Source organism: Dromaius novaehollandiae, chromosome 5, assembly GCF_036370855.1.
Source record: "Dromaius novaehollandiae isolate bDroNov1 chromosome 5, bDroNov1.hap1, whole genome shotgun sequence".
NCBI lineage: Eukaryota > Metazoa > Chordata > Aves > Casuariiformes > Dromaiidae > Dromaius > Dromaius novaehollandiae.
Window position 1 is genome coordinate 19,952,522 of NC_088102.1, and position 10,451 is coordinate 19,962,972.

General features: G+C 46.2%; 1 long non-coding RNA gene across 1 annotated transcript; it reads left to right on the forward strand.

Moving 5' to 3' along the window:
• The first annotated feature begins 6,798 nt into the window (after positions 1 to 6,798).
• On the forward strand, positions 6,799 to 8,366 carry LOC135328643 (uncharacterized). The gene is made up of 2 exons (XR_010389602.1): positions 6,799 to 6,905; positions 7,582 to 8,366. It is a non-coding gene; the product is annotated as an uncharacterized LOC135328643 (long non-coding RNA).
• Positions 8,367 to 10,451: the final 2,085 nt, after the last annotated feature.

The window sequence follows — 10,451 nt, forward strand, 5'->3', positions numbered from 1 at the left end:
AGGAGATTTGTGCCAGAGTCCTGGGCCAAGGCTTGTGCTGATCCCGTTGCCTGCTGGGAAAGGATTTGGGCATATTAGTCAGTGCAGTGTGAATGTTTGCTCTGTGCAGGCCCTTGGTGCACTTCACAGCTTTGCAGCTCACCGGACTATTTGATTTATAGAGCTCCAAGTGACCTGGGACATAACCACTGCCAGTATTTAAGATCATAGATTTTAAAGGTCAGCAGGGACCACTAGCCTTTATTATACCAGAAGCCAAATAATTTAATCCAGTAAATCCTGCCTCAAATCCATATCTTGTGGTTGAGCTAGAGCATATATTTTCAGAAGCTATTCCAGACTCAATTTAGAGATTTAATTTTAATGAGGTATCCCACTGAGGGCTCTGTGTCCCTGTAACTCTCCTCATGTACGACACTGTGTGATGTGTCCACATCTCTATTCTTACAGTAGAGTTTTGCTTAAAACATCAGTGATTTTGGTTAGAGCAGAGTTATTATTTACTGAATGCTGCCAGTGTATTCTGCCTTGCTTAAGTCACAGTTTTATGATGTAAATTAGGCAGATAATGCTGTTCATAAACCATACTGCATGATCAGATGGCAGACTAAGCTTAGCGAGATAGAGATTTCCTTTTTAATTAAAACTGCAACACTTCTGTGTGGTGGATTAACACTGAAAGGGTCACTGGAGGAAGTGAATTAAAGTAGGATTTGAATGATGAGAAAGTGGCCATTTTTGAGCAATTTCAGAACAAAACAACTGTGTCATTTCCCCATGTCTTCCTTGCAGGACTCCTAAGATTATACTATCTTTATTTAACCCTTAGAACTCCCTAAAGGTAGTAAAATATCATTTTGTTCATAAGAAAACCGAGATGTGCAAGGATAAAAGAGAAAAAAAAAAATCACATTTGGCTCTATTGCAGTCTTCATCTTGAGAGGGAGACTTTGTTTTTGAAAGTGCTTGGTACCCAGAGCTCCCACCAATGTCTGTTGGAACTGAGGGATCTTCAGCAGCTCCAGAAATCAAGCCCCACTAGCTCTTTTCAGGTAAATTGTGTTTTTTTCCCCCCACAGACAACATTCACAGTCGACAATTAAGTTGCAGTATGAACACTGAGCTTCAGTTCCCACGATACTCAGGCCTGCTGGCTGGCTTGTCCCAGAAGACTGTCAATAACCAGTGCATCCACAGATGTCACGCTTGCACTGAGCCACCCTTGCTTTCTGCTGAAAGGAAGCCTGCAATATTTTTTTGCCCCCAGGCCCTCCCAAGCTGCAAATTCTTGGATCGTATTAATGCAAGCCTACCTTCCTCTAGGCTCCCAAACGAATAGCTACATTAGACTGTACCTGCTGCTCATCTGACGTGTTAACAAAGCTGAGTTTAAGTGGATGGCTAACTTCAAATCAAGAACTTGCACAGGAATCCTTTTGCTAAATACTCTGCAATTGGACATAAGCTGAGTAAGGCAAAGACTGCAGTATTGTATCACTGATAAACATGTAGGGAGAAGAAATCTGAGCCATCTTTGCTCCATCAAAAAAAAAAAACATGTGCTGAGATGTTTCCCACTATATTGCTCAGGTATGTAAGAAATCCTGAATCAGCTACTCACAAAGAATAAAATTATTATAATTAAATTTCCACATGTATATTTATAGCAATAGATTAGAAGTGCCTAACAACTCCTAAGCAAATACAAGCTTTCTTCCAGAAAAACTGTCTGTTGAAAACAACAGAGCCAACGTGGTTACAGACATTACAAAACAGACCAGCTATTTGGTATTAAATGTCAATAAATGATTTGGATAATCAAATATTTCTGTACTGGCACAAAGAAAAAAAAAAGCATAGCCTCACAGATGGGATTTTTTGGGGAAAAGAATGAACTGAATTCATCACCTACAATTTACTATGAGAAAATGACTTCATCCTGCTCAAGCTTTTATATGAGACAACCTATAGGAAAACCAGAAAGTCTCCAATTCTCAGGCCATAAGCTCTTTGAAAGGGGGATGAATTTACTCTGAATACTTCAATAGCACACAGCACAATGCCATCCTCATCCTCACAGAGGGCCTCTTGACAGAGGTGAGGTAAGTCTACAACAACAACAAATAAAATTATGCTTACCCCATTGAGTACCTCAAAGGAAATTAATTTCTAGTTTTATAGAATTACCCTGAATAAAAACACATTAAGCAGCACAGACCACCCAGCAAAGCCAGATATCCAGACACTTAGGAGCTGCAAAGAGAGCCCAAATGTGTGTATTTTGCCCCCAGCCCTCTTCAAACCCTGTATTAGAGAAACCCATGAGCTGGCAGCCGCGGCAGGCGGAGGGAGGACCGAGCCTCCACCTGTGCTTACCTACCCCCATCACTTTATGCCAGCAAACTCTGCAATGCAGCAGCAAGTGCTCTGCACTTTGGTGCGTGTTTGCTTGCCTCTCGCTGTCTGTGCCAGGGAACGTGTGCAGGCAGCAGGGAGCTTTAATAAAGCAAATGCTGCAGCAGACTGCAGAGCAGCCTGATTAACAGCTTCGACGTTGCCGGGGAGCGTGCGGGAGCACTCTGCCTCCCCTCCTCCACGCAGCCCTCAGACCTGATGGATCAAAGCTCTGACCAGCATCAGGTGGTTAAAACACAGTTCATTAACTCGGGTTGCTTTCTGCCTGCTCGCCACAGCAAGGCTGCAGGAGCTGCTTACAATGATCACATACTAAATGTGTTTACTGGAGTTCAAAACAGCTTGTCTCCCTCATGCCAAGACCGCCCTTTAAAATGATATTAATTAAGCAAGCAGCTTTAATACAACAGGCAAATGGCATGTAATCAGTGATTATAGCAGCAGGCAAGGACATGATTTCGCAGAGATTCAGAGAGAAGGGGACAAAAGCAAGACCCTGCCTTCCCCGCGCGGCTCCGCTGGGGCGCTGCTCTGCCCCACTCCCATCTCCCCCTTCTCACAGGTCGCGCTGGCAGCCTCACGCCTTGCGCAGAGGTCTCGAGAGGGGGTCTGAGCTGGGGAAAAGCAGTTTTCCTTTCCCTTCTGTAACAAAACGTTTGGGGAATGGGTGCGTTTTCCAGGGCCGTCCTTCAGGATGGGGTGGAGGGCCGGGGCAGCAGCCCTCCAAAATCCCATGGCCAGGGGCACCACAGCTCCACAGCCCCACACGCACCGAAGCTGAAGGCACTGTGGTCCAGCTGCGCTGTTCAGTGTCCATGGGTTATTCAGCGGCTCGAGGACCCTGGTGCCAGCGATGGGATCGGTCTGTAGGTGTTTGCAGCTTCTCTACAGCTGGACGTGGGCTCGGTGAGATTAGGTTGGAAAACCCTGGGAGGCTTGAACCAAAGGCACGTCTCACGTAGCACATCTGGGACGCAAAAGCAGAGTGTGAAGTCCTGGTAATCCCCACCACTCTCACGGGGCAAAGCAGCTCACAGCCAGCCACGCTCAGTTTTTTGCGATGGGAGAACAAAGGGTGGCCACCACTGGGAGGGCTCCTGGTAGGCAGGACAAGCAGAGGCAGCCTCAGGTAGATGCAGTCAGCCAGGGCCCAACACTAGGAAACCCTCATCAGACACAGACAGATCAAAAAGAGAATTTACCCGGCTGTAGGTTGTTTACCAGAATGAGATGGAAACCAAATTAATAAATTGTCCCAGCTCCTGTCCCCACACTCCCACTCAGTGTATTTGCTTCTTTCCCTTCTGTCTTTGCTCCTGCCCTCCCACGTGAAAAAAGCAAAGTTATTTGTTTATCTTCCTTGCAGTCCTTTATAATGCTTTATAAAACCATCACCCAGGCTTATGGGCCAAAACCCCATTTTACAGCTGTAGAAAATGCAGCTCAGAGAGGCAGAGTGACTCAGTCTGGATTTTATAGCCAACCCACATCAGAACCCGTTTTCAGAACACATTTTCTTTGGCTCTTAAAATGAACCTTACTCTGCTCGCACCAGAACTTTCCACTGGAGACGGAGTTACCCATTGCGCTGAACTTTCTATCTTTATCCCCTCAGACTCGTATTTATTCTTTGTTCTTCAGCCTCCTGGATGTTGTGGGATGTAAAGCAGAGTGTATACTATTGTTCACTTCAGCTTTGTGCTGGTGAAAGGACAAGCACAAAGGGAGGAGAGGAGAGGAGAAAAGGGGGCACCTTCTCGTATAAAAGGCTCTGAAATCCCATACGGAAAAACTCTGTATAAGTGAATAAATGTCACTCTAAAATCCTACTGAATTTAAGAGGGAATGATCTCCTTCCCACATGGTTTTCAAACACCCTATAGACTGGTGCAGAATTTGGGCACCTAGAGGAAGCAGATCATTCTCCTTTCAATTCTGTGGATTTATCCATATAAAACTACTGCTTTCATTTCCGCTAAGTACCTTATGGGAAAGGCCTAGGGACAAGGATGCAAAGATAACTAGGAGAACAATTTTGGTTGGTTGGTTTGACTTTTAAAGTGGCTGTAGAATAGCAAGCATTGCTATTGCTTTCTTCTCCTGATTCTCAGTGGTATTGTATTTGCTTATTTTGTTTATAGGCTGCTCGGTGGCAATTGCCACTACAGTATCAGGCAGGGAGTTTTTAAAACAGTGTGAATGGTTGCCTAGATGTTTTTTGAGCTGAGTGGCTTGCCTGCATATTCATCTTCACTGTACATGGAGCAGGCTGTGCTCGGAGGAAAACAAAGTGAGTCTTCATGATCATTTATCTTCCTGGATGAAAAACCAGTAGCAAATGAAACAGTGCTATGTATTATATCATCTAAAGCCTCTTAGGGAGGGAGAGGGCAGCAGAACTCAGCAGTGCAGACAGCAGGCCTTTTCCACGTAGCTGCTGCAGAGGCACGCGCCGGAGGGCTGCCAGGGAGGGCCGCAGCTGCGCCAGATGTGCAGTGATACGAGTGCAATGAAATTCAGCGTGGCATTCAGGTAAACTAATTTTCTGCGCTGAATTCAGCAAAATTGTTCCCCAGTCCTTCTGCACATACGTGCATGTGCGTAGGTATGTTACATAAAAGCAGTGTTTACCCTGGAAGCCCACGGGAAACATTAAATGACTGTGCGCACTGCTGACGGTCGACACAAGAGTGCCCACAGGCAACTTTTCTGTGATAAATTTATGTCAGATTTTATATGCTACAACATCTGGGCCAAAACTTGGAGCTAGCAATCTAATAAGACAGCTTAGCTATGAACAGTCACTTCAGTGACTTGACCCTGATCATCATCCGTACTTCATATGGTAAAAAGCTTGGCCTGTTCACTTAAAGGCTCCTCATTTCTGCTGTACCCGAGTTGCGTGACCTGGCTGGTAGGGAGAAGCGACACGGAGACTCCTCGGTACCACTCCTCGGCCGGAAAACGTTCCCCGGTGACCTTGCGCAAACTGTGTGCGGCTCCGCTGCTCCCTCGCAGAGAGCCCCAGGCAGGGCAGGAGGGGAGGCCGGAGCGCGATGCAGCAGCACTTGGAAAAGCCGTTTGCAGCAGGATATCCCGGGGGAGTCCGGGCACGGCTACTGCACCATGGCGCCAAGCCCAGGTGCCGTTTCTCTGTCCCGGTGAGCGGCTCTTTTGCTGCAGGCGCCGGCGCCCCGTGGCTCTGGGGAAGCCCCTGTCTCGGTGGTGGCCACCGGTGATGCCTGGAGCTGCCGCGCGCCCTCCTGGGAGCAGACCTGGGCCGGAGAGGCCGGGCGCTCGCAGGTGAGCCGCAGCAGGCGTGCAGGAGAGGCTGCCGGCCCTTCCCTTCCCCTCGGGCCGCTCACGCGAGGCTGGGAACCATCAGCCCTTCATCTCCCCAGGCCTTTGCTTATCCAGCCACAAAATGGGGTTAACCTTCACTCTTACTGGGCAGCAGGCTTAGGAAGCTTTGTTTGGTAACACTTACAAAATGCTGTGAGTGAAAGGCACTGTAAGAGGGTGATGTTTTTATTAATTATGATCATTATTTGGAATGTGTGGAGGGAGAGGGCTGTTGCGGGGAGCGCAGCAGGAGCCGGCGGTGGCAGGAGGTCCTGCTCTGCTTTGCTTGTCTGCGCTCCGCAGAGGCCGCTCCGGCACACCGTGTCGCTACAAAGCAGCCTGGATCGCCGGGAAACTGCGGAGTAAAATAACATCCGGAGTTGCATGCAACTTCTCGCCCTTCCGGTGGCGTTTTTCCATATGCTTCCATCTCATCCTCGGCCCCAGGGCTGGCAGCCTGCCGGAGGGGCTGCCCGCGGCTGCTCCCCACGCCCGCGGGGCAGGCGGACGTCCCGCCAGCAGCCGGGCGTAGGGCTGCTTCTTGCTAAGCCTGTGCTTGGCACCCCGTGCAATGGGTCCTGGTCTGTTGTGGGTCACGTTATCAGTCAACACAGCTGTGATACGAATAACTGAGAGCAGCAGCACGTGAGTTAGGGTGTGCTTTGCTCGCTGTATGGGGATTTCCACAGATTTTGTTGGATTTTGGGTCAGCTCCCAAACGCAGCTGCTGCTCGCAGTCTGCTCTCCAGCCCCCCCGCTTACTTCCAGCTCCCTTCGGTGCGAGTGTGGCAGCGCAGCACTGGCTCCTTGTCACCCCCAGCTCCGTCCCGGCGCCGCTGTGGGGGCTGCCGAGACTCGCAGCGAGTCTGGTTGGTCCAGACTAGGACTTCGCCTCAAGCATCATCTCCCACACTGTGAGTGCCTCGAACACATGGACTCCAATGCTTCAGTGCGGCTTTTTAATTAATGATGCATTTTTCAGGGTTATTAATTAACTCCCTTAACTTCACTGTTCCAATTATTAGAGTGAAAATCTGAGGGGAAGTTTGCGGGCTCAGTGCTTGCCCAGCTTTCCTGTCCACAGGAACGAGCTGCTGCACCTTCCCGGGGGACTGCACTAGAGATTTTGTACTTTGGCTCTCACCTAGGTAGGCACTTTGGTATCAGTTGTTCTGGTATTCCCTTCTTTTCTTACCTTGATAGGTTTTATGAAAGACATTGACAGAGCGTTTGCCAGCTCCCTTCATGAGTGCTGACAGGCTGGCGGTGTGTTGCAGCGCGAGCTTTTCTTTCCACCTCTTTGCCCCTCTGATGTTTTGCTATCTGCTCGCGAAGGCAGGGGTTTTATTATAAGCGTGCGTATCATTGTCTCACTCTTGGCAAATTCCAAAGGATGTCTGTGTATCTCATCATACAACCTGACACAATATCCTTCCCAGATGGTCCAGATACTGTTCGGTTTCATTAACATGTTTCTCACTACTGCCAGAGCCCAATAGAGTTGTAAGAGCTGTGGCTAGAGAGTGCAGTAATGAGATTTTATTTTTTTAATGTGCGTCTTTATGGTATCAAAGCGCTTTATGTATCGTCTCTCTGTGCACCATCCTCATTCAGTCTGCTGCTGGTGAACATGTTCTGCCTGGCTCCAGCATCAGCCACAGTCTGTCTTGATTTCCACTTAAATCAGTCTCCTACCGTTTTAACCTTGCCAGCCTTTGAAATCAGGAGGCCACTGGAACAATAGGCAGAATTTATACTGCAGTTTTCATCTTCACAGCAATTCTCAAACAAGAATGAATCAATCTTTAATGCTCCCCTATGCAGGACATGACAAAAGGCTGCAAGGCTGATTTTGCCGACTGGGAATGTGAGGCTCAGAAAACCTGAGGGACTTGCTGAAAGCCGCCAGAAAAAATATGGTCAGAGCTGCAAAAAGACGAGAAGAGTTTGTGGTGCCCTGTACTACTGGATTTTTACATCTGCATGATGTTCCCAGATGATGTCTTTAAACTTACTAGGCAGTTTATTTTCTGTGTCCTACATGGCATCCCTAACAGCAGAACCAGGACATCCACCACCACCTCGCTGTGTCAGTGACGATCTAACGTATTCTTTCAATGGAAAAGGAAATTAATTATTAGAAGTTATAGGGCATTTGATGAACCTGTGCCTGCTAATTTTGAACGCCTCGGTTGAGTCCAGGGTGCGTTTGAGGCTGTACACAGAGAAAGGTCTTTGTGTTGAAAATGATTCCTCAGACATCCGAAATGCGCTGCCTCCCTCCCCCATCGTCACAAAATGTCACCAAGTGGCTTCCTGGGCTGCCGAACTCGCTGCTCTCTGCTCCCGGGTCTCCATCTCTCTCCTCCTGGTAATATAGCTGAACAATGTGCAGTTCCACTGCTGAACCATGACACATCTTGATTTCAGTCTAATATTAGTAGAGAGCTTTCTCATTTTACAGAGCAGGGTACATCTGCCCCTTCGAGATTGCTCTGCGGTGTAGATCGTCTTTTCCCAAACCTGCCGACGGAATGACCCCTTGCGGCATAATCATCCACTTTGTTCCTGTGGAATAAAGCTAGATTGGGAATAAATGATTTAAATTGTATTTTACTGAGCTGAATCCGTTGTGCTATCATAGCAGTTTTGAAAGTTTCATTAAGATAGTAATGTAGTAATATAAGAAATCAGACTGATAAAAAATTGCTACCAAAAGTGAAGAACCGCTGGTAGTCCTGGAAGGTAGGTAGGGCTTAAAGTCTAAGAAAACTTGAAATGAGCCTACAGACTGCAATCCCAGCTCTGACACCAATATACTCAGATAAAACAATTTTCATGCTTTGCTGTTAAAAACTTCTGAAAAATGTGTTAATTTTTCTACAGTTCAAAGGTGGGTTTTGAGATTAAATTAATCCATGGCTATAAATTGTGACTACCATGTAAAATGAAGAGCAGAGAACGGAGAATATCGTTAGCTTTCAGGCCATTAGGAGTCCCTACAGATATGAAACCTGAAAGGAACCACGGCAGGCAGAAAGTCGTAACGCAGCTTCTGCCTGCAGCTTGTACTTGGAAGTGGAAAGCCCCATTTAAAGGAGTGCTACAGCCTCTCCCTAACCCTCCCAAATATTTCCTGAATATTCCCAAAGGATGGGGGGGGTCAGGAAGAACTCATGATGCCCTAAAACTGCAGGTGCATCTTACATGCTGGCGCAAGTGGGAATAGTCTGCGTAGCGCTTCGTCAACACTGTTTTACCTCAACAGATGTGACCCTGTATTTTCATTTGGGCAAACGGAATCATTCGACAAAAAGACAGGGAATTTAACAAGTGCTCCAGGAAAGGCACATAGCATCTAGCATAATTTGCTAGAAACTAATGAACTGCATACAGTCATGCTTCGCTTTCATTCCTTTTATTAGTGTCTGCACCAGTGGTCCACCTCACTTCAGTTTATTAAAGATCAGAGACCCTTTTTTAACTTCAAAGTCAGGGATATTAAAAAGACGCAAAGCCCTCAGCAAATCCTAAAAGAATGGTGTTTCTCTTCTCCATTTAAATTTTCACTTGCCTTTATTATTTTTCCTATTTCCCATCAAAGCTGTGGGAGGCAGTGATGCCTTTGGACTATTGCCCTATATCTTTTCATTCGGCCTTTTTCTTTCCTTTCTGGCCCATTCTGGAACAGGAAAACAATGTGGGTGGCAGGAGGGCAGCTTCCACCAATTCATTAAAGCAGTATTTTTTTAATTGAAATGTCTTGCGGAGGCTCTCATTATACCTATTAATATACAGCTTCACACCATTCAGCTATTATTATTTTATATTCAAATCCATGTACTTTTGATTTAATACATTAAACCTATCTAAATCCGCATACATATATTGTTGCTAGCCAGTGAGTAATATATATCTACATCAATGATGTTTTAATGATGCATTGTTCTAATACATCACCAAAGAGATACTGCTCTCATGATAGATTAGTGCCATATATCAGCAAGGCATTTTTATGATGTATCACCCAAACAATGTCATTGGAAAGGAGTAAGAGGCACAGAAGTACTGGTAGGTTTTAATTTACTACATTTAAAAAACCCTTCTAATATTCTTAACATGATAGTAGCTGACCCAGTCTGAAGTGGAAGAGACAGAATATTAAAAGCAGATATCTCAAGTGCAATCCAGTAGGTCAGAAGGCATCATGCAGACTCTTAAGATATATCCTATGCTTATTTATCTCAGCAGACAGAAATGAAAGAAAACGGAATGAAAGGAGGAACCTAATTTCTTATTTTCGCAATGTGCATCAGTCTGACGAGAGAGGTGGAGCATCACCAGCTAACAGCAAAACACCTTTGTGTTACAAATTCCAGTTGACTCCAGCTGCATTGTTCCTGGAGACACTCTAGCTCGGAGGGGAAGGAGGCATTATTCTTGACAGGGGATTTTTTTGGTTCTGGGTTTTTTTTTCCAGCCAAGTAATGCTGATTCACCAGAAAACAAAAAATGTTAATAGGAACACGACTGAGTCAATGAGAAATAATTTCAAGCTAAATGTCGTTGATTAGAAAGATTGATATTTGGGAGTAAGGTTCTTGCCAAAACCCAGCTGGCCTGATCCAACTCTTTTGCTGTTTGACTTGCAGTGACCAGCAATACACACGCTTCTTTTGTAGGGTGAAAGCAAT